Source organism: Apis florea, unplaced genomic scaffold (genome assembly GCF_048593485.1).
Source record: "Apis florea isolate Af1SG1 unplaced genomic scaffold, ASM4859348v1 contig_2350_pilon, whole genome shotgun sequence".
In the NCBI taxonomy this organism is placed as follows: Eukaryota; Metazoa; Arthropoda; class Insecta; order Hymenoptera; family Apidae; genus Apis; species Apis florea.
Window position 1 is genome coordinate 5,525,062 of NW_028256565.1, and position 25,124 is coordinate 5,550,185.

The following is a 25,124-nucleotide window of genomic DNA, read 5'->3' on the forward strand; positions in this document are numbered from 1 at the left end:
TTCTTTATTACATTCCTTATTTCCTATCCACCAAGCCTCCGTAACTGTAATACAAATTCCTATTGTGATTTATGTTGATATCAATGGCAACCCCTCGTCGTGTCGTTGCTCGTCCTCCTCCACCCTTCTCCTCCCCCGTACCATCGAAAGGACACCCTCCTCGCTCCCACCCTTCCTCCTCCTCGTCCAGACATTATGCTTTATTGAATCAGAGTTGTCACCGTTATTGTTGCCTTCTCGCCATCGCCCTACCCCCTCCGTCCCCCGCATCGCTCGCTTCTTCGACTCGTTCTCGTTTTCGTTCCGGCTGCCAGACCGGCCCTCCTCGGCTGGTTTGGAAACCAGCACGGGGATCTCTATGAATTTTATTAATAAAACAACATAGGCGCGCCGACAAAGCGGCGACTGACAGGCGTGTATCTCTCTGTTCGGGGCCTGACGAGCGTGGAAAATCCGGCAGCCCTCTTCAACGAAGGGGGAAGGAATCGGATCGCAGTTTTTCCAAAACTGAAACGAGCGAAACCGAAACTTATTTGTTTTGCGAAGGAAGTTAAGTCAGTTAGTTCGTTATTTATGCTAAGATTTATGATAAGACGATCTTTGAGACGATCGAGGTATTGCAATTTGGATTCTTTTTTTTTTGAAATCCGTTCTCGATTTCGTTCTTGATCAAAAGTATCGCTCGAATGAATAGAAGAACGAAATATCGTTTCAATAGATGCTCACGATGCACGGAATTCCTCGCTCTTTGTCAGAGATGGAAGCAAGGAGGCATTATTACTTGCCGCGTCATCCATCCGCGCGCCTCTAAATGGATCTAAGAACCAATACTCCTATTAGCGGTCGATTGAAGCGGTGCTCGAACGCGGAAACGCGAGAGGAGAGAAGAAGAAAGAAAAGGGAACACGCGCAGGTTTACACAGTGTTCGCACACACGCGCGGTGACTTGCGTCAGTGGGCCGCTATAAAAGTGATTAATGGACACGACTCGTTTACCATTCTGATACTCTCTTCCCGCATTCGGAACAACAAAGTGCTTCTTCGACCCCCTCTTCGCCTTTCCATCTCGTGTATACACGAGTATCTTCTCCTTCTCTCCTCCCCCCCGTGAAGTTCGTTCAATGGGACGTTTTTGGAATCTTCGAATTCTAAGTAACTTAAATTGGGGATAGAAGAATTATTTTCCAAATATTATTCGGATTTTTGACATTAAAGTGTGTGTAAAGTAAGAATCTCGATATTATCCTTCTTTATTTTCTTCGTTCTCCATGGTTTAAATACAGGTACGTATAGCAATCGAACATCCCCTTTCGGCGACAAGTCGCACGTGTGGGAGTATTCTCTCTCGTGGAGGGACAGCGCAAACATTCTCGATTTACACGTTAGCCATTCCATTTGGCTCGAATCGGTTGGAAGCCATTAATATCGGACAGCGTGAAAGCCACTCAGGCTCTTGGCTCAGCGGCAAGACAGCCAACCCTTTCCTACCGATTCCCTAAACTAGGTAAACGTCTCCACCCCCTTTTTTTTTCGTCGTACATGCCTTTCCTTCTTTATTTTTCTTTTGCGTGTGTTTCTCATTCTTACATTTTCTTTTATTCTTTCTCACTGTTACTTCTTTTATCCCCTTCTTTCTCAAGATTTCTCATCTCCCTTCCTTCTTCTCGATCTTCCATTCCTTTGTACACCTTCTTCATCATCCCCTTCGTTCTCCCACTCTCTTTCGCTCTCCTTTCCCCAATTCACCCTTTCCCCCGAAACCGCCCCTCGAAATCAATAAATACATATTTGTTCGACACACATCGCATCAACTATCAATGACACTAATATCATTAGCCGAGAAAGAGAGAGAGAGAGAGAGAGAGAGAGGAACCTGACGCAGCACGCCATCGTGTGTACCAGTCGACTGTTTCGTCGACGAAAGACGAAGACAGACACTCGGCTGTATTAAACGGATGAAAGGGAGACAGGAGGACACGGGGATGAGAGAAAGCCCATCTCCCCCCTCTCCCTGTTACAGCGATTCCTCCCGCGTTCCCGTGATTTCCGCAGAGTCACGTTACAAATGACTGCGGCCGCCTTCCATCCTCGTTATCGAAGTGACATAATCGTCGGTTCGTAACGTATCCACGGGACTGGGCACGCAGAGAAAGCCGAGGCGCCACGCGTCGCAAGACCGGCGTCACGCAATGACGTACCACCGTTTAATAATCCTGTATCGTCGTCTCTGTCTATCAGGACGCGCGTTGTCGCCCGTTCATTAACCGGGAGATTACTGGCCTGTCCCGGTCAAAAGATATTCGACTACTTGCACCCAGATGGATCCGCGGCGCGTGCAATGCAATGGTCAAATGCTTGGCTCCCCTGACGCGCGTGATTTCGATGCAAACCGATATAACCCGTTTAGCGGAGGGCTGTCAAGTTTTCGTGAAATCGAGAAAGTGTTGTCGTTGAAGAAAGAAAGTAATTCGATTAATATCGTTTGAAATCTGGAAACATTTTTCCAGAGGATGTTCTAAACGAAAGGCATATATATGTTATTGGTGTATTATAAAAATGACAAGTGGAGGAATTTAAAATGAAATATCTATACTTTTTGCTACTGCTTGCTCGTCTGTTTTTCAATTTTCCAAGCTTGAAATGAATTTAAAATTCCAATTACTCTAATCGATTCTGGTCAAGATTAATTAATCCAATACTACGATCTCTCCTTTAATTCGAACGCTTTAATTATATCACTCCTCTCACTAACTAAACACTATATTCGATGCGATAATAAAATCGACTGTTACAAGTTTAATTTATCGGTTAACATCTATCTAAAAACGAGATACAGCCTCGTTGGAAATCGTAACGGTTCAGCAGGTAGCCACTGCGATCTGGATCCACGTGTTAATAGAAAACGTGGCCTGGAATCAGGTGCGAAAAATCGAGGAGTTACGAGGAGGACGATAGAAGGAGAAGCGATATCTTATCCTCGAGTTAATTTCTCTGCCGATTAATCGGGCGAGATTCGCTCGTATCGCGAGCGCGATCGAAATTAGAAGCGAAATCGTTCGTTCGTTTGAAACGTAATTGCGGCAATTAAAGGGAGAAAAGCGGAGGAGAATGTGGAAAAATATGATAGGAGGCAAGACTGCATAACGTAACAGAGCCGCTTTCGTTTTGCCACCGGTAATCCTGGAGGGGAATACACCGACCCCCGATAGGCTTTGATCATAATTTATGGTTATATAAGAATGCGAAAGGGAGTTCCCCGCCACTGTTTACTGTCCTATACAGGATTACACGTGATACCCGACCATTAATTTCGCCGGCCATCACCTGTCCCTTTTCCCTCTCCTTTCGATTCCGCCGCCTCGTTCGAGGCCGATCCTCGATTTCCCTGGGATCTAGCCTAATATCCTCCGAGATTGCACGAATTTTATGAAATTTTATTACACGCCCCTCCCTAATCGGGCCGGAATTTGGAAAAGTTGTTTATTAAAGGAAGAGAATTTGCCGAGAGGGGATTACTTTTGGAAATAAAAAAGTTAGACGGATCCCAGAATTTCTCGTAATGTTCGTAACAATACTTTACTGTTACATCAATTCTACCTGCTACTTGAATTTTCAAGAGGCAAGGGATTCGTTACTTAAAACGCCGAATCAAGCGAGCTTGCAAATAAATCATTCCGATATCCCTTGTTGCACATGTTCCTCCAATTTACGTTTCCCTTTGCCTTGGCTTTAAAATGCTAATTTCAAATCCGGCAATAAAAAGGGCCGGTTGATCCCGTTGATCAACAGGAAACGAAATATATATATATATATATATGTGTGTGTATCGAGCCGCGAGAAACACCTGCTGCTCCCGATCGGGAAAGAGTTCGAACTAAATTACCAGTGCGGCAGTTTTCGCGAAGGACGATGGTAAAGCTCGTGGAATAGGGCCGAAGGGCGGTGTGTCGTGCGCGTACACCTACACACACGCATACAGCGAGACCAGGATCACGCCATCTGCGCCAATCGCGGTTACTCCGTTACGTTAAAGCCCCTCAGCCAGTTTCCAGTTGGCAGTTCCAGCACGGTCGTTTCCAAAGGGTTTCACAGTCGTAGATTCACTCGGCCCGGCCAGCCCGCCATTACTCATTCCAGGGACGCGAATACACGCCATCCTAGACCGCGCAAACAATTTGTTTCGAGGGAGGAGAGGTTGCATCTCTCCGCCGTGTTCAAGTCGCGCGAAAGCGGCGACGAATCGCTGTGGAATTCGGTTGCAAGAAGGGGTCTGTTTCTGGAATTTTCGAGAGTCCTCCTCGAGAGTTCCGGATAAGGGCGAGAAACGGGGTGATTGCCCCACACGAGACTTTCGTGTTCGTATTAAGTGAGCTGCGTTTGCGATTTCGTTATTTTCTGTAGAATTTTTTGTAGGTGGTAAAATTGGATGTGGAAAGATGATTCTCTGTTCCGTTCAGGCTGGATGCGATAGGGAATCGAATGGAATGAATCATTTGGTATTTTATAATTTATCAATAATTTTATTAAAGATTGTATGCAATTTTTTTTTTGGAAATTGTGATCTATAAGTTAAAAAGAAATAACGAGTGTTTTACAACAACGAGTGCGTTTATAATTCTTTATTCCTGAAAACAAAAATTTACAATATAAAAATATAATATACGATTTTATAATAATATTCGATCAAAATTTTCTGTTACGAATTTTCTAATACGATTATATCGTATTCTCCGTGGAGCGAAGATTTGTATTGCTGAGTCACCTCTTGTAACGTAGCGATTGTTGTGTTTACATATAAGACGCGCAAAATCCGAGCTCGAGTTCATTTGTCGTTTCGACGTAGTATCGAATGGATACAAATCTGGAATGGAGACGATGGAGAGGCGATAATTATTGGCTGGCATTTTTCATGAAAAATGGAATATTGAAGGTAAATATTTTAATATAAATCGAATAAGATTTCGAATAATATTGTTACGATAAATCGATCATTAGTCTGCGTCGAATAATTCGATAGTTTTACGGAATAAAATTTACTGAAACAAAATTCCAATAATTTATTTTTATTTTACGATTACGTTAATGGAATTGGATTATTATTAAGAATATGAATAATTCGCATCGTCACCAAATATATTAAGGAAAATTTTCGCAATATCGAACATAAATTTTCGATGATTTATTCGTATAATATAATTAGTATCGAATATTATTATTACCGTTGAATTATTCATATCTTCTTTAAATATTTTTCAACATTAAAGAATGTAATTAACACAAGATTTTATATTCAGAAATCTTAATTTCTTATTCCATTAATTTTACACGAAATCGATTCGATCGAAGATTCGAAGATAATTTAGAATTTTTTTTTTTTTTTTTAGATTTTTGCTTCTCACCATTTCAAACACATAAATAATCGTAGTGGGATCCAATCCCGGAAGCGCAATGTGTCGAACGACACAAACATCCTCCGTGTCATGCAGCGAGATTCCTCCGGCAGTTTATCTCCCTTCCGCCCGATAGCCAAGGCGCTTCCGTTATCACCGGCCGCGTTGTTGGCAGCATAAATTGATACAGATGCGAGTTAGCCCGAGTTTTTCGCCCCTGCTATTCTGCTATAGGAATAGCTGATGGCGATTTCTGGATTTCGTCCCAGAACGAAAATCATTCGGTAAGATTTCAAAGGATCGAAAAAGGAATCGTGTGATATTTCTTCGCGAGCAAAGTGAGCGAGGATCGTTGACCCCCGATAATGGTAAACCGATAATGGTAAACTAATTGGATCTCGTGCGTCGATTTCGAGCAAAATAGCTTGGGAAAAGAAGGAGTGGCTTTCACAAATTATCGTTTGCCTCCACTAATAAGAATTTAACATCGAGAAGGTTGATCATCATGATTAATTTGTTCGAAAGGTATAAATTTAATTTTACACTCTCGATAAGAACGATTATCGTGAATTATTCCATCGATATTTATATTCCAATGTACTCTCGTATTTTTAAAGATTTTTAAATTTTTCGAAGAGAATGAAAAACTTTCTTGTTTCACGAATAATCAACTTTTTAAAGAAACAGCTCGAGAAGACGAGGTGTCAAAGTTTCGAATTACAACTGGGCCCCTTCCCCCCCTCATAATTAGGATCAGAATCTTGGATCCTCCGTGTTGTTTTCGAGTGTAGGCGTAGGCCGTTGGAGTGTCCCCGTGTAAACAGACAACAAATAGTCCAGGAAGGCCGGATAAGCCGCTAACATCGTGCGGTCTATGTTCAATGCGGTAATTAACGGCGCGATGTCACATAGGGCCTTTAATCTCCCGGTAACGATTCCCGTGGCCGCGAAGTTCCTTGAAAATTAGCATAATAATATATCGTCGTCTATCTCGGCCAATTAAACGGCCATAAAGCCGGCCGAGCTTTGGCGACGGTCCGGGGCTGCCACGACGTCGTACCAGGCTAACTCAGGGACTCAGCTATTAATGAATGGTGGTTCCTCGTCGAGGGTGACGGGGAACTATAAACTTGTCCCCTTGGCCGACTAGACGATCCTTTGATTTCTCTTTTCCTTCCGACCACCACGATCCTCGATCCGTTCGCCACGTTATGCTCCTTCAACTCGTACGGATTGCTTAATTCAAGGAGGAAGGGAAAGGCGCTTTGTTAAATTTTTCAATTATTTCTTTTCTTTTTTCTTTTTTTGTTCGATTGGATGAATTTTGAATTTTAGAGTGGAAAGAAAAATTTTTGAGTCTTTTTCTTCTTTCTTTTTTCAAATACAATTTGCGTTGTACAATTCGAACTAGAAATTGACGGTAATTCGGAAGGATAAGAGTTATTGTAGAATAAGAGAAAAGAAAGAAAAGGCTGGAGTAATTAATCTGAGATTAATTACGGAATAATGGTATTTTTTGAACCTAGCGATTATCGTTGAAAGATGTTACTCGACTCGAACAATTGAAGACAAATTTTCAATAATTATGCGAATTTTATTTACAGATACGCGAGATGGTTTCTCGATTCGAGATCCATCAAAGACGCGATAACTGTCTGGCTGCTCGTGGGACATTGCGGTTTTCTCGCTTGCCGTCGCACAATCGTCGGAACATTCGGACCACGGGCATCGTTAAACGATCGTTAACAAGGCCTCCTCGAAGCTCCTCGAACGCGGGACGGATGGGACGATTTGTCAAGATCTGTGTGACGCGGGTCCCTCGCGGGAGTTTCTCCGTCGAATAGCGTAAAGTATAGCGTTTAATCCCGTTAAATTCTAGTTTCTATCTGTCCATCTTTATCGTATAATTTTAAAAAGAAATTTATAGAAATCACTTTACTTACTTTTATTATAACAAAAAAAAAAAAAAAAAAAAAAAAAAGAAAATTCACAAATCCAAAAAAGATCATTGAAGAGCACATCTCTTATCAAAACCGAAAAAGAAAAAGCTCTCGACAACCCGTGCCTGATGAGAAATCGCAATTGGAAGCGGCCACCCTAGATATACTTCACGGTCGATTAGCCGGAAGCAACGCCAATCTTCCTCGTCGATTTTCAACTCTCGCCTCGGCGTGGCGAGGCGAGGCGAGGGAGCAAAAGTTCATTTGCGCTTAATGCCGCGCGATTAATTGCCCCCTCGGCCGGCCACTCGGCGAGAGGTTGTAAGGCCATTTACGGCGGTGGCTCGGGCCCGTGTTACCCCGCGTTGCCTACAAATTCGTTCGCACTCGAATTCCAGCGTGGTGGCCGCGCGAAGGACCGATTTATCGGCGGCTTCCGTGGCCGGGAACCGCGGAAACGGGTTTTGCACGACGACGATCCCGTGGACGACCCGGGGACACGAATACCTGGTGCGGAAACCGGCCTACGACGCGAGCAGACGAGCAGACCCGTCCATTCGCGACAACTCTTCTCCATTTCCGGCCGGCCGTGTTCGAGGATCGCAATTAGCAACGACCTCTGCTCCACTCCTCTGCACCTCCCCTCTCGATGAACCGGCACGGAAACGGCATTTGAATTGCATTCGGCCGTGAGAGCATTGCCTGATTCCGTGTCTTCGAGCCGAGAAATTGCGAGCTGGTGGATTAAAAGGGAGGAAGAGGTGGTTCGCGAACGGGTGTCGAACGAGGTGGTATGGAGGGGTGGATCGGGTGCCCTTTTCTCCCTTTTCGCGGGGACACGGAGTCGGGTGAAATGGGAAAAGGAGACCAATGGATTTTCTTTCTTCTTTTCTTTTCTGTTTCGGTTCGCGCGATTATTAAGAATTTCACGTATGGAATTATACGAGGAATCGTCATCATCATCGGTTAAGTGATATCCGCTTAACGTCTTTTGCTTTGAACGATCGATCACACGCGGTGGATTCAAATTATCGTTCTCGCGATAAATAAAAATTACAAGATTATTCTATTCAGGACGTTCGTAGCTACAAAGTGATTAAATTACAAATTATCGCCTCGAGAGATCATTTCTTTCCTCTCTTTCGATCTGACCACTTTCACCTCACCAATATTCGCTCGCCTGTGTTCGTTTATGTTTATGCACCCCGTATTCGACTCTCTCTCTCTCTCTCTCTCTCTCTCTCTCTCTCTCTCTTCCTTCCCCTCTCCCCGTATTCCATCACCGTTCTCGAGGAAACCGAGCGATAAAGAAATCGCTCGTTCCGAAAAAGCCACCTCCGATATCCAATCCTCCAGAATAACGCGAGAGAAAGAGAGAAGGGAACGCGAGGAGGAGAGAGAAAGAAAGAAGAAAAGGAAAGAAAAGAAACCGAAAAAGAAAGAAAAAAAAAGAAAGCAACGGGGAGAAAGGTTAGCCGTGGAAGAATATCGCGCGCAGACGCCCGGTAACGATCGAGCGGGGCGAGCTCTGCTCCTCTCTCCCTCTCCCTCTCCCTCTCCTCTCTCTCTCTCTCTCTCTCTCTCGGTTGCAAACATTGCATAGCCGCGTGTTTTACAGCCGGGCCCGTTTCGGCCTTAAATTTCTCGATCGTCGCGACGGTGGTCCGTGGGAAAATTGGCGTGTCCGTGCAACGCGGCAAAAAATTACATGAATTTCTAAAGGGCAAAGGACACGGGGAATTGTCGAACGGTTGTACCCCGCGGCCGCTGTAACGCGATCCTACCGTAATTCACGTTGGTTTTACGCTTTATGCGACACGCAGAACATTGCGCGCGGCTCGCGCGAATTTACGGGGGAGGCGCGCGCGTACCGAGGCGGACAAAACCTTTGCGACCACGGGGGCCACGGCTTGATGGACGCCTGGCCGGTATTGGATTAAACGACGGGGAGGGGAAAAAAAGAAAAAAAAAGGAGAGAGAGAGAGAGAGAGAGAGAGAGAGAGAGGGAATAACGCGTTGTGGACCGACGTTGTGTCCTTCTCTCTCTCTCTCTCTCTCTCTCTCTCTGTCTCTCTCTGTCGCTTTTTTCTGAGAGACTTTCCGCGCCGAGGCTCCGCGGACAAGGCGATCGCGATAGGCGGCCGGCCGGATGGAGGAATGGTAAAATATGCAGGCAAGCTTTGCACTGCCGTGCTCGAGCTCTCTGCGCTACGTGAATGGGCGGCCTTTTTTTCGAGAGATAGAGACGTGAATTTTTATTGTTTCGCGGGAGACGATTTGAAGATCGTTAAGGAGATTTTGGTTTTCGCGGGAGGGATGAATGAGATGATTGATCGTATGGCTATTGGTGAATGGTTTCGCTGAATGGGGTGATGGTCGGGGGCCAAGGTTTTGGAGTTTTATCGATTTCTCGTCGCGGCTTGTTTGTCTCAACAATGTTTTGAAACGCACGTTCAATTCTTTTCGAAATTTACATTATTCCAAGTAGAAGGGGAAAGAATTGAATCGATTAAAAACTTATGAAGTGTCTCTTCGATTATTCCATATAAATATAAAATTATCCTATCGATGAATCACATTCTTCGAGAAGAAGAAATCACCAAGTTGCATTCATTTTCAATTGGACGCATCAATGAATTCTCGTATCATTTCCGCGTAAACAACCATACGTTGCGTTGCGATCCTCGTTAAAAACCGGCGCCCAGAAATTTATCGCGAGCGATCATCAAGCATCGAGTTCGTTTTTCGCGTCGGATGCATAATTGTAAAAACGTGGGGGGGGGGGAGGGGAAGGACGGAGGGTGGTAAAAAGCGCGAATCCGCGGGATAACGCGCGCGACGATTTTAAACGAACGACGTTAATCCGTTCTGCAAACCGCGTTACGCGATCGCGTACTCGCGCCGATTTTATTATGTGAACGCGTTCATAGTTAAACGCTTGTAAATTTCTGTAATGCGGGGAGGGGGAGGAGGGTTGGTGGCGCGCGCACGCCGCGCTCTCGCGTCGAAAAGTTGCGAATAACCGTTTTTATATTTACACGGTAATCCGGCGATAAATTCGCCACTCCTTTCGCGCTGGTTCATCGCGGTATCGGCCGCGAGTTATTTTAAATTTTAATTTCGTGGACCGGGTCCACTCGCGGCGAGAGAGAGAGAGAGAGAGAGAGAGAGAGAGAGAGAGAGAGAGAGAGAGAGAGAGAATGGCGCATTGTAAATCCGTCGCCGATTTTTCATTAAGCTTTAAGCTCGGTTAACGCGACCGTTCGGTCGCGTTAAAAATCGTGTCTTTATCGCGTTGAATTTTTGTTTCTTTTTTCTTCTTTTTCTTTTCTTTTTTTTTTTTTTCTATAGATTTTTAATTTTGACGCGGAGAAGAGAAGGGAGAGAAGAGGCAGAGAGTGTATATTTATTCGATTGCTGCGAAATAATTTCGATGGAGAGAAGGGAGAATAAAAAGGGAGAATGTATAAGGGTGATTAAAATACTTGGGAGGCTCGTGTTGCGCAGCTTGGATCGCGGTTGTTACGAAGTTATCTTTCGTCAGAATCAATTGGCCGCTTTCTTCTTCGTATTATAAAGCGTTCCTTTGAAACGCCTCGTGGATCCATTTGATCCTCCTCCCCGTAATCATCCTCGAGGATAATAGAAGAAATTATTTAAAGCGAAGAAAAATAAAGCTTAAACATTCACAGAGAAACATTTATTTATCGTAACAATCGAAACTTCCTTTGAAACGCGATTTACAATTTAATCGAACGATCAACGGGGACAATAAACGTTACATCGTGTATAAACATATCTACTTTATCTACTTCGTCTCTCAATTCCAATCGAAAAATGAAAAAAAAAAAAGAAAAAAAGTCGAATAAACATCAACCTGCTCTTGTGAACACATGTTCAAAAACTTGCAATAACCGCCACTTGGAACTCCTTCCCCTTTCCCTCCACTCTGCGCAGGTAACACGCCTCGATACACCGGGCCGGCAAGTCGACCTTTAAAGATTCAATGGCCGAGCTATCTGCCGGCTTTTGTACGTATCCCGCACACGAGTGCTCGCAACACAGCGACCCAACGTTGCGCTGGAAAAAAAGGGTTGAAAGGGTAGCGATAAGGGAGGAGGATAGCCGGAGTGCTCGATCCGCGAAAGAAGAAAAGAGGAAAGGTTTGGTGGGGGTGGCCGAGGCAGGTGGGGTGAGATTCGGGCGGGGGTGGCAGTCGTGCATTGTATCGCGAGTTTTTTCGAGCGAGGCTGCTCCGGGGACGACGCCACGGCCGTGCTGGCGGAGGGTGTTTCGAGAGAGTGGGCGAGGGTGTACGGAGGGGGATGGAGAACGAGCCGGGAGGGGTGAGTCGGTCGGTCTGGTGGGCGAACGTCTGTCTGTTGGCTGCCAGCGAGCCAGTCAATCATTACGGGCTGCGCAAGCGCCCGCGACCCATCTTCGCTCTCCTCCAACCATCCTTTTCGCCCTTCAATCCCCTCACGACTCCCTCTTTCCAACCCAAGCTCCTCGACCGAGCGCGTCTCGCTTCTCCTTCGACTCGCCTCTCTCTCTCTCTCTTTCTCTCTCTCTCTTCTCTCGTTCCGTTCGACTCGTCCCTCTCTGTCGCCTTCTCCCGTTCATCCCCTTCGTTTCCCTCAGTAGCGAGTTCACCCCGTTGCGCCACAAGCACGCTACAATGCTGCCCGCCGCCGCCGCCCATCCTGCATATTTAAGCGAGCTGTCTTGCCATCCAGCCACCCGTACACCGACCGACGACCGTTCTCCACCATCGCCGACCGCGGGTTCCGTGTATATATGCGTATGCAGAGAAGAATCGCTTTGGTAAACGGATCTTACCGCCTACCCTTAACGCCCCGTGGAATTAAATGTTCGATCAAAGAGACATTACTTATATCATACACTTCGAAAATTAAATTACTTCTTCTCGAAGCAAACAGAAGAACGTATATAAAAGAAAAGGGATACGAATCTATCTCCGTCCGATAAGAAAAATCATGAAATTAAACTAAAACTAATTTATTTATTAATATCGCAAAACCAATCGATCGCGAATCGATTGCCTTTCCAATTTCGCTCGCTCGCTCGAGAGAAAACTAAACTCGTTCCGCGCAAAAGCTACGCGTCCTGAGGCGCCCCCATCGGCGAGGGTGGCGAAACGAGGAACCGTGGCGGGTCTCCCCGTGGGCATGCGCCGCGCGGGTGTCCGCGGGGGTGGGTGTCGGCGAAAGGGTGGTAGCCGGGCGGCTGAGTGGTGGTGGAAGCCCGGGGGTTGCGTTGTGCCGGCGGGGTGGTAGTCGCGCAAAACCGGAGGGTCGCCCACGGCTCCGCTCGGCTCGTTCACTCGCTCGTGCTCGCTCGCTCGCTTACGCCGCTGCCGGCTGGCCGGGGGTGTTTCCATGGATACGGCGCTCGCGCCTTGACATTGACAAATGGCTGACCGAGGGTGAGCCGAACACAGCGCCGCTTTTACATATGCAGGGACACCCATTTGTCCGCGCGGGGGTGGGATGGGGTGGGAAGCGGACGGTGGAGAAAGAAGGGGGAGTGGAAGGGGTGGCGACGACGACCGCCGGCCACGACCGTCGTATCGCCCGCGATATCCTAGCTCGATTCTCCCTTTTTCTTCGATCATCTGCCGATTAATCTCGATCGATCTCGTCGAAACTCGAAACGAAAATGTTTATGACAATCGTGATCCAACGCGTGAACGTACCACTGGTGGCCTATTTTGGATTTCGTTATCCATTTGAAATGACGAGAGCGTGAAATGATTTAATTGTTTGATCTTTTTGACGCAGCATCCGTCGAGAACTTTGATGCGAAGGAAGGGGAAGGAAGATCTTTTGTTACGATGAATTGGAAGATGCGAGAGAGTAATGAATTTGAGGGGATGAATTTAATCTTGAAATGGTCGGCTGACGACTAGTCGTGCTCGTGCGAATCGAATTTGTTTACCTCGTTATTTCTCGAGAAACGCGAGCGAGGATATTCGCTTTGTACTCGTCGATGGAGACTTTTCACAAAGGAGTAGCGCGCGCGCGTCGAGGACTTTGATGAAATTATATCTTCTATTTCATCGAATAGTCTGATTTATTCGAGGCGTATTGTGAAGTAGATGTGAAATTTTAATGCGTGTAATGTCCGCTCGACCCCAGGGGATCGTCGAAAGAGAAGAATGGAAGAATTGATGTTTATTGAAGGACGAATAAAACCGTCCATTGTTTCGCGCTTTCGGCTCTTCGGAAGGCGAACGCTGAAAAATAACGGCGTGGAAGCGAGAATATGCTCACCGATGAATATGCTGACTGAGTGGAAACGTCGGTTTAAGAGATGAACGTGTAGCTGGCTCTCGTTAATCCGATCCGTTTCGAAATGAAAGTTCTCGAGTTGTCGGTAATTTTTTTATCAGGAAAATAATGGAAAACGTATTTTCCAAGAATATTTCTTTTCTACTCTCACCTTTCGTTGTTACGAAATAAGACAAAGTTCTTGTTTGTTTCTTGAAAAATTTACATAGAACGTCGTACTTTTTAAGTCGTATATACTATATATATATATATATACATGATACATGATATCGTATGAGAATGCTGTTTTTTCAGGAACAAGAGGAGGACTTCTTGACTTGCACGGGCAACTGGGCAGAGGAAAACAACATCCTAATCGCGTCCCAGGAGAGAAAACGATACCAGCCCCTTAGCATCGCTCCCTAATAATGACCCTCGAGCTCGTACGGCATAAACGGCCGCCTATCGCGCATTACTACCCCGAAGTGGCCACTCCCTTCTGGCAGGCCAGTCTCGAGTCTAATATCTCATTACTGCGCCACCAGTCAGCCGTGCCGTGCTGCCATTACGAGATTGTTTGCTCGCGGGCCTCTCGTCTAATGTATTGCCGACTTCCTAACGCCGTTCAACCGTGTCTCTGACGAGAGAAGTAGCCTGTGTTTCGTACGACAAACTTTCCAACGCGTTCAAGCGTCCGCGATAATCAACCCTCCCTTCGAGAAGAAGAAAATTGCTGTCTGGCAATTTCCTCCCTCGAATGTATTTATAACGAAACGAGATTTATATCCGAATTAAAATTATTCCCTTTTTCCCAATCTTCGAAGTTTCGCGCGTCTCCCCCTACCACTGATCGCTCAGACTTCCACTGGTCGCGCTACTACCATTACTCGAGCCACGGTTCGCTCGAAACCACCCACGCGTTACTTCGATCCGCCTCGATGGTCTCGACCAACCCCCGCGGTAGGATGGAAAAGAAAAGAAGGAAAAAAAAAAAAAAAAAAACAATCGACGCAGCGAAACGAACTGTCGCGACGAAGAAGGGAGGGATGGGAAGAAAGGGGATATCCTGGCGAGGGGATATCAACGATTTGTCTCGTTATAAGGTGGAAAACGTCGACGACAGAGAGTCGAGTCGGCGTTTTCACGTCGCTGACGCCCGCCAAAAAGCATCGACGGCAGCGAAAATAATTGGTGCCTTCCCCTTGATTCCCGACACTCGCGTAACAAGGTCCATTTCCATGGAATAACCATCAACGGTAATTGGCACCTACGTGGTGGATACGCGGCCCCCTATCATATTTCAGAACCGGGCTTATATATATATATATATATATACGTAAGAGGGGTGTGGGTGGAGGTGTGGAGGGGGTTGAGGAGGAGCAGGGACCACCAGGGTCCAGGGGATGCGAACGTGGATCGCGAACGCGTGTTTTATACCATCGACGGCACCCTTTCGTTTTTTCAGTCTGACCGAGGGACGACCTTTGCCGGATAACAAAGCGGACCCATCGACAGCTCGCTAACGACTATTCGTCTACCTTGTCGTGCCAGGAGTCGAATCGTTTCGAATCGTGGAATCCAGGCATGGTGGAATCTCGCATTAATTGGTTCGCGAGACACGGGAACAGGCGAAAGTCAACCGGACGAAACTTTTTGATTTTTCACGACGCGAGAAACGTGAACGCGAAGGGGCGATCGATTGTTGGCCATACACAAGGATTCAAAGTTTCGAGATGGTGGAAGGGAAGATTAGGAACGGGTTTGAGACTCGGTGACCTATATTTTTCGAGAAAAAGCGTATTGAAAGCTCTTTTTCCAAGAAACGCGACTCTCGCTTCAACGAGTGAGTGAGTCAGTTTGGAATAGATCGGTGAAACGAAGCGCGAGGGAAATAGTTTGAATAATAGCAAGGAAGGAGATTAGTAAACGATCACTAAAAATTAATTTTTTCTTTACACGGTGTTTATCTCGGAAAGTGAAAGTCGTGTCGAGATGGAAAAAAAGCATTTTAGCAAAAGGTAAGCTTCTAATAATTTAATAATTTTCTTAATTTTTAATAGGATTTTTAATCGAGTTTTTAAAATAAATTACGCGGAAGTATTTATCCGATGTATTCTAATGAGATTTGAAAAAGCCTTTCGATTAAAATAATTTAGATTTTTATTTGATAGATTGATTCGAATTTGATTATATTATTTGATTAACGAAGCGGATTTTATGGATTTCGTAATTTTCGAGCATCAGCAATTATATAAAATATGCAAAAATATGCAAACATTATGAAAAATAAATGCATTCGCGTGAAAATCGCAGTCTAATAATAAAACTTACCTGCCTCGAGAGAAAGGAAGGTGAATTCTCAAAGGCTGTCGAAGTTAAAATACCCAGTGTAAAGTTGATTTTGCTTCTGTACAAATAATGAGAACTCGGCTATTTCTGAGAATAATGTGGAAGAATTCCACTGCGAAGGAATTGGATGTGAAGGTTTCATCGAATCCGGTGCAATTCGTTTCGAACAATAGCGGTTTCAATTTGGTTGAAATTACGAAATAGAATTAAACGAAAATTCCCATTTCAAATGTAATCGGTCTCGAGGCATCTCGAATCGGTTTTCGAAAGCGCAGAATTAACCGAGTTTCCGTAAATTTCTCGTAGGATGGGACGTAAGGAGGTGGAGTGCATGGGTTTGTCATCTCGCGATAAAACGCGACGCGCGCGTGATGCTCCAACAAAATCGAAGGACGATTTCTCTTTCGCGAGATCACCACCTTTCGTGAAAAAAAGAAAGAAAGAAAGAAAGAAAGGAAAGGAAAAAAAAACTTCATTTTCACGTCGAGCATCACTCGAGCGTCCACGCGTTTCCACGCGAGCTGATTCAAGAAATAAGAAATGATACACAAGAGGGCGTACACAAGATGTAGCATTTAATGCTCACGTTTCAAAAAAACACTATACAATGGACACTCTCTAACATAGACCACCTTTGACATCGTCCTTCCTTTCATCGTCATCACGTTGCGATCCGTGAGTGTTTTGAACACAATCGATCCGGGCCAATTTTCACGCGATTGATCGACTCTGTTCCCTCTTATATACGCCCGAGACGCCTGCGATACGCCTCTCACGCAAAGCCGGGGACGCGTGTACGCGCGTGTCCAGACACATTTTCTCTGTTAACGGATGGACGCGTGTGTGCACGTAATCCCACGTTACGTTAATACTAATATTTTACATCGACAGGTATCAGTTTCCGTTCACTGTGTTTTTCTTCCGTTTCTTTTTTCCCCTTTTTTCTTTTTTCGTTCGTTCTCTCTCTCTCTCTCTCTTTCTCTCTTTCTTTTTTTTGCTCGCCCTGTCCCATCGCTTCCATCCGCGTCGTCTCTCTCCAGAGGCGAGAATATTACGTGGATCGACGCGGGGGATCAAAACGAACATCCTCGCCCCCCCAACCGATCTTCTCGAGGGGTCGAAGGAGGAACGAACCCCCGTGCACGCGTATAATTTCCGCGTCGTCGCGTTATCACAATCATTGTGGAACAACGATCGAAGAAACGGTTGTTTTGTTCGACCGATTTTCACTGAAAACACACAGAACACAACGGTTCGATTCGATATATTTCATACTTAATTTTTTCTTTTTTCCGTTTCTCTCTTTTTTTCTTTTTATGATTCCTGTAATTTATTCGCCGTTCCTCCTTGTTCTTTTCTTTATTCCCCCCCTTTTTTTCCCTCTCTTTATATCTTCCTTTTTATCTCGCATTTTTTTTTTTTTTTTTTTTTTTTTACTTAAAGGGTGTCAATAGGTCGTCAATACGCAAACAGTTGAAAAAATCTGATTCCATACCGATATAATAAATTTTTAGCTTACTATACACATCATCGTCACCATCAGCATAATCATAATCATCATCGTATATCATCATCATCATCATCATCATCATTATCAGCAGCAGCATCGTATCGTGGTTATCAGCTATCGTCATCTGCGTTATCGTAATCGTTTTCACCACTCGATGATCGTAATGACGATGGTCCGCGATCTTCAAGCGGCCAACAAACACGTCTCCATATATATATTATCGCCTCTCGTCATTACGATCATAGCCGCCAACGCAGGCGACGTGGTTGCTAACATTCTTCCCGTAATTATACACGATAATTATACATTACTTTCCCATTTTTCTGCCTTCTCTCTCTCTCTCTCTCTCTCTCTCTCTCTCTCTCTCTCTCTCTCTCTCTCTTTCTCTCGCTCTTTGTTCCACTCGCTCCTCACTTCACGTTTTTCATTCGATCGCATCTCGATTACGCCGCGTCGTTGCACTATCACTCTCACTCTCTCATCCTCTCTTTCTCCCTCTCTCTCTCTCACACACACGCACACACGCACACGCGCACGCGCACTCTTTCACTCTCTCGTTGCCCCATAGCCGCTCTCTCGTCGTCGCTCATAAAATCTTTGTTTTTTAAGTTTCTTTACCCTCTAATATGATTATTACTTAGATACCTTACTGTTACTTCGTATACATTTTTAAGGCGATGATTCATTCAATCGGGTGAACTCATTTAGAAAAACGAACAGCCAATAAAACGTACGCCGCCATCTTCACATCACTCTCTTTCTTCGTAAACCGCCGGAAACCGCTGTACTCCCTTTTTTTTTCCTCTTCCTCTTCCTTCCTCTCTCTCTCTCTCTCTCTCTCCCCCCCTTTTTTTTCCCTCTTTCCTTTCCACGCGCCTATACATCTCGCGCCCTTTTGTGTATAGGCTCTTCTCGTTAATCGTTCGTGCGATCCTGCTTTTATTTTTCTTTTTTTTTTCTTTTTTTCTTTTTTCTTTTTTTCCCTTTCCTTTTCCTTTCCTTTCTTTTTCCACGTTCCCTCTTTCTCCCCCCCCCCCCCCCTTTCCCTCTTTTCTTCGCCGCGTAACGCGTCACCGGGCATTTCCACGAAAATATTGATCGCGTTCTCCGACTCTCGGGGATGGATGTGTCAGCGAGCGGGGTTAAAAAAGACGGAGACGTGCGCTCGACGACGACAAGCGTCCGCGAAAGCGTCGCGCTCCACACCGTGGCCACAGAGGAATGAACCGACACGCGATCGACGCAACGACGATAATATTTCCTTCCCGATGCAAACGATCTTGGTTCGATATTGGAAAAATAATAATCGATCGATTCATCACAAGTTTTGCACAATGCGAGGACAATTGCGCGGAAAGAAGTGACGGTCCAAAATAATTTCTGCAATTTCTGTTATTTTTTACTCGCCGATTCGCTAAATTTTAGGCCAGAGATTAGAAGATTTTTAGAGATGATTTGACTCTTCCTTCTTTCCTTTTCTTTTCTTTTTTTCCCCTTCCCCTCTCCTCCGTTCGTTGAAATTTCTCGAATGTGCGCGGAACGACGACGGGACGAATGCGGGATCAAGAATGATCCTGGAAAAATGGGAGGCGGCCCGTCAACAAAATTAAACAATATATCGTTCAACAAATAGAATTCGTAAAAATGCGCCGCCTCCTTCGAAGATCGTTCTCGAACTCCAACGCTTCCAACCTCGCCGTGTTGCTCTTGTTTTCCATGATTGTCTCTTATTATTCGATTTAATCAACAAGATTGTTATTCACCGAGCGTAGCGTAACGATCGTCCCAACGATTGCCTCAACGAGCAGGTACAGGTTTTTATTCTCTCGTCGATGAATTTGAAAGAATAATCGTAATACGATGATGATCTCTGGTAATAACAACTTTTGCGATACGATATATCCGCGTGTGTTGTAATAGCGTCGTTATCTTGTGGTATCGTCGTTGGATCAGATCGCTATGTATCGTCGTTGGATCAGATCGCTATGTTTAAGCGGGAAACAACGTTCTTACTTTCAAAATATTCATCAACGAGTGAATCATCCTGTTTTATATATATATATATATATAAATATATACATGTGTATACGTTTACATCGACGTTTCTGATAAAAAACCAGTTTTCTGGGAACGAGATTCAATTGGTTCATTCGGTAAAACTTCTGGTAAAAATTCTGGGTCCCCGTGTAAAAACGCTTGACTAAAAAGCATTGGTAAAACTCGGTCGCGTTTAAAACGTTAAAAAACGCGTCGTAGCCCCCGGGACGATTTCGAACGCGCGCGCGAGATTCTACTATTTCTCTTCTTTTTTTTTCTTTTTTTCTTTTTTCTCTCTCTCTCTCTCTCTCTCTCTCGTATACCGTGTATATCCAGGTAACCAGGTCGTTTGAGAAATTTCAACCTAGAGGAGTGTTAAATAAAATATTTTTTCGTTCGTCCATTTTTCTATTTTTCCTTTTCTTTCCCCTTATTTTTTTTTTCTTTTTTACATTTTTTCGCTTTTCGAGCGAGATCCGGAACTCGAGTCTTTCGGAAAATTCAATATTTTCAAGGACGGAGGATCGCACGATCGATCGCAGCGCTCTCGTGAAGAGGAGCAACGCACGCGTGCTCGCTCACCGATCAGGAAATCGGTCGCGATGGGATCTCGACGAGTGTCGGGAATTTTCTCCAAATTTAACTAGGACCTTATAACTGACTTCTCTCGCACCTGAGTCTTTCGGTATACGTGGGTTATCGTTTTTTTTTTTTTTTTTTTCTTTCAGTATACTAATACGCCGCTACACCGTGGCGCCGAGGAAAGAATCGAGTCATCGTTTCGCGGAAGAAACGATTTCTCGATCGATACTCGAACGATTTTCCCTTTGAGAGTGAACGAACAGAAAATAATACCATCGATTCTTTCTTTCTCTCTGTCTCTCTCTCTCTCTCTCTCTCTCTGTCTCACTTTCTTCCTCTTAACGCCACGGTTCACGGCAAGAGCAGTGTGTTTACATTAAAATTTTTATACAAGATTTTTGCGTGTATGCGGGCGTATTGAAAATATCGATAAAATTTGTCTCGTTTTGCTCTACGTTTCACTCGTTTCCCTTTTATTTTTTTTTTTTCTTCGAAGCCTCTCTCATTCTTTTTTTTTTTTTTTTTGTTCTTTAATCCCCCCTTTTTTTTTGTTTGAATGTTCTATTCGATCGTTGAAAGATAATCGGGTCAAGTGATTTTGAATTTTCGCGCGGTTCCCTTCGCTCTGCTTCCCCGTTTCTCTTAAATTCGTTCGAGAATTTTTGTTAATAACGTTTTTTCTTTAATCTTTAGGGAATGGAAGCGAGGCTTTCGAATTGTTGGAGAAGGGGACGAGGTATGGTTAACATAAGGAAACGAGAAGTGGAGGGAAAGTGAGAGATCGAAGTGGCCCATCGCATCTTCGCGATCTTTTATTAGACGATAAGATTCGAGGATAGTTTCCAAGACTCGTTCCACGCGAATGTACACGACGATTACATTCACGAGCTGCATCGTTTCCGAGGACCCCTGCGGAACTTCGGATCGATTCTCGAGCACCGATCGACAGTTTCGCCGGGGTGGCATCCTCCGCAAGAAATTCCATCTCGTTTTTTCCCAACCTTGTTCTCTCTCGGGAGAGAACGAGAAAATTTCAACGAAGATACAGTCGATCTTGCATCGTTGGCAATACTCGAGAACTCGTTGGTTTCCGATCTTCTTCCCCTCCCCCTTGCTCGAGCCACGTCGATGCGGCGTCGTTCGATTACGATCCTCGAGAGTTTCACCCCCTCCCTTCCCTCTTCCCCATTTCGATGCAAAAATCGAGCCAACGAGCTTCTTCTCTTTTCGATGGTGAAATCGAAGGGATTCAACGGGCCAATTCGTCTCGAATCGAAGCGAATAGAAAGAAAGAAAGAAAAAAAAAAAACGGAACGAAATTAACGCTTAAACAAGAGATGAACATTTATTTATTATAATTTCTATAAATTTTATTCACTGCCCCCTCTTAAAAGTTAAAATACCTATTTGTCGTTTCTTCATTTTTCGGAAAAATTTCACGCGACTTTTCTTTTACTCTTCGTAAAGAAATTAGAAAGCTCGTGCAAATTTTGCAAACGATTTCGAAATAATTTCTAATTTTTTTTCTTCCTAGGATATTTTAATCGATCAAGCCGGGCGAAGTGATAAAAGAAGAACAAAGGAAAGAAGAATTACCGTTATTAAATTTCTTTTTCTCTCTATCTATATAAATATATATCTATAAAGTAACAAGATACGAGAAAATATATTTCGCTATACTTTGATTAATCTAAGAAAGGAAGGACAACAGGGATGGGGAAAGGAAAGCAAAGAAGACGAGAACGAAAGAAACCAACCAATGTTCCAATTAACGATTTTCTTCGTTGTCGCTCGCCTTTCCCGATTCATCCTCCATCGTTCGCCGAGGATCTATCTGGTCCACAGAATTCTTCGTTTATTACCTTCGCCCTTTCACCTTTCTCCTCGGAAGGAACGAAAAGAAACGATAGGAAAAGAGAGAGAGTCTTTCTCGCGTTTTATATGGAGTCTTGCCAATTTTCAGTGTTTCTTTCCATCCTTTTCGCGCTTGCCATGGCCACGACTATATTAACTATTTCACACGCCATGCATTAAATTGGATCTCTCTCGATCACTCTCTGTTTTCGAATTCTTTTTTTTCTTTTTCCTCTTTTTTCCTTTTAATCATTTTCACGAGACGGTGCGCACAGAAGACGGTGGCGGGCTCAGGTAATAACGCTCGTTTCATGCGCGCCTCTGTTCCTTTCTATTGTATGACTTGTGTGTATGCATGTGTGTGCTTGTGGTCAGATGATTGTGTGTATCGTTTCTCATGAGTGTGGAGTCGGATCGGGTTGGGGACGAGGGATCTGACCGTGTGTCATCGAGCCGTGTCACGATGAACAACCGTCCGATCCACTCGTAGGTATCTATATTTTTTTTTTCTATTTATATATTTATATATATGTATATATAAATATATATATACATATATATATACACATATATAATCCCTCATCAACTATCGCGTTCGCATATACTTATCCTCTCTCTCGCGTTCATCATACACACACACTCGCCATTTCCCCGTGTTTGTTGTCAAGCGTAATTTATCCTGCTCTTTCATTTTTTATTCTCCCTCCGCTCTTCGTTTCCCTTTCTTTTTTTCTTCCAACGCGTCGTCTTCTTCGTCATCCCAGTAGCGCACACACCAGTAGAACACGGCACAACACACACGAGAATAATTATCGTCCCAATTATTTATTTCGTTTCCAATTAAAACGCTCGCTTGTGTATATATATATATATATATATACACATATTACAACCGGGGGGGTAGGGGGGTAGGGGGGGGGCACATGTTACTTCAGTTATGTATATATTTATAATATATAATTATTTCCTCCTTTAATTAGTAAATTCATTTATAATTAATAACTGTACAAATTTCAATGTCACCTATATATATATGCAAGTGAATGTGGTCGACGCTCGAGTCCGGCACACGCGTCGATTTCATTCTTCACGCCCTAAAAAAAAAAAAAAAAAAAAAAAAAAAAGAAAGAAAAAAAGTTTCTTTTTTCCCTTCTCTCCTCTTTTTCTCGCCGTTTCTTCTTCCCCTCTGTTTTTCTTCACTTTCCTCACGTTTGCCCCTTTACGTTCCTTTACGAGTCGGGTCCTTTCTTCTCCGCTCTCTTCGTTCCGCATTTCGCATTGGCGCTCACGCTTTCGCGATTACGCACGCGCGTGCGCAATTTCTCGTATTAACAACGATATCTTTAAAACCGATCTTATAATCCTCCTATAATTCTCTTCTATATCATCTTCCATCCGTCAATTTTTAAAACGTGCACCCATCGCGCATCTAAAATTCTTTTTATTCTCTCTCTATATATATTTTTCTTTTTTTTATTTATTTATTTACCCGTATATATCTATACACATGGATCTGCGTATCTGCGCGCGCGCGTGAGTGTGTGTATATATATATACATATATATTCGCATTCGATCGTACGTCGAATTCCAACGTTCGTCCCATCGAACGTTCCATCCCCTCTCCGCAGTGTCCGCACTTTTTCTCTAGAAAATCTCCATTATTTCTCGTCGATTCTCGTGAAGCACGTGAACACCTATCTATTATCGTATAACGGATCCGTGGGAGCACCGGGTTCGCATTTTTTTATTCATTACTTTTTACTCCCCTCACTCTTTCTCTTTCCCTCTCCCCCTCTCCTCTCGTAACTCTCCCCTCTACCACTTTCGTTTTACATTTTTTTTTTAAACCTTATCTTTATTTGTATCATTATTATTATTATTATTATTAATATTAATTTTTTTTACGTTTTTACCACCCCTTTAATGTACACATGCCCGCTAGAAATTGCCTATATCACTCTGTTCGAGGTTACCTCGTCGTTAATTCTCCTCCTCCTCCTCCTCCTCCTCCTCCTCCTCCTTCTCCTTCTCCTAATAATAATCGTTTTAATAATTAATAATAGCTCGATCGCGACCGTGTATTAAAATTTAACATTTAAATTCTTCGATCACTACAATATTACACCGCGACATTTGTACACAGAACAATCACATGAATTTCCCTTCCTCGCGGCTCCTCCGTTCTTCCTCCCCTCTTGTACCAAGCCGCGCCTTCATCCTCTTCCTTCTCCCCTCCTCCATCTTGCTTCCGGTTCCACGCGTACCAACACAAGCCTCTCGGTCCACACACCCCCATCGCTCCTCCAGTTTTTCCTCTTCGCCGAAAAGAAGAAGGCTCGAAGCTCCATCGAACCTCGAAACCACGATTTTTCCTCTTTCTTCTCTTCTTCCCTCTTCCTTCTTTCTCCTCCGCCTCCTCCAGAATCGGACCGACGGCCGTGCTGCTTTTCCGCCTCGACTGTCCGCATCGTGCGCTCCTGGCTCTCGAGCACCTTCCTCCTCCTTTTCCTCCTCCTCTTCGCCTGTTTCGCGTCGATCACGAGCCGAAGGCGACGCGAATCGTTGCCCCCGTTGCACCTTGCCGCTCTAACGCCAACCGGAGCACGCTGCGCTTCCGTCACGCTGCTACGTTTCCCGTTCCGCAAGAACCGTCATTCCATCGTCTACCTTCATTTGCGACTACTGCTGGAACGTGACAGATCGCCTCGTATTAATAATGGGCCACCGTTTCCCGCTCCCCTCCCCCGAGGACGACGATGGAAAGAAATTACGGACTCCGTTCGACTGGCTGTAATTTTCTTGGCCACCGATCGTTCGCCACCCGGAAGTCTCGAACACTGACGGTAATTTCCACGGTAATGGCGGACTTTGCTCCCGTTTCTTTCTTCTCTTTTCTTTTTTTTTTCTTAATCATACAATTGGATGATCCATTTTCTTGAATTGCGCGTTCAAAATTTTCAAAAACTTGGATCGATCGATCGAAATGGATCCAAGAATAATAACGGGACGGAACAATAACAAAGTTCAAGGATAATTCGTGATAATTCCAGAGAAGCGAACGTTTCACGAACTCGGCTCGACACCCCCTAAACCCGTATTTTCATCAACGTTCACCAATTTAACCAGCCGTTCGATCTTCGTTTCCGGCCATCAATCTTTCCATCGTCATC

General features: G+C 44.4%; 1 protein-coding gene and 2 long non-coding RNA genes across 7 annotated transcripts in view; 1 reads left to right on the plus strand and 2 right to left on the minus strand.

Annotated features, from left to right (window-relative positions):
- Positions 1–4,604: 4,604 nt before the first annotated feature.
- On the minus strand, positions 4,605–5,540 carry LOC147658140 (uncharacterized). The gene is made up of 2 exons (XR_015291132.1): positions 5,400–5,540; positions 4,605–4,861 (listed from the first exon to the last, which is right to left on the minus strand). It is a non-coding gene; the product is annotated as an uncharacterized LOC147658140 (long non-coding RNA).
- LOC147658141 (uncharacterized) lies at positions 4,822–23,091 on the plus strand. The gene is made up of 4 exons (XR_015291131.1): positions 4,822–4,930; positions 5,385–5,915; positions 6,995–7,240; positions 13,936–23,091. It is a non-coding gene; the product is annotated as an uncharacterized LOC147658141 (long non-coding RNA).
- The window catches only part of hth (Meis homeobox homothorax), a 479,196-nt gene continuing 470,599 nt past the window's right edge, over positions 16,528–25,124 (minus strand). For 4 of the 5 annotated variants that reach the window (XM_086904801.1, XM_086904800.1, XM_086904799.1 and 1 more), the window contains one exon: positions 16,528–24,636. The gene's annotated coding sequence lies outside the window, so the exon portion shown is untranslated. Of the gene's footprint in view, positions 24,640–25,124 lie in introns of all 5 variants that reach the window. The other variant, XM_086904798.1, reaches the window with a different exon arrangement.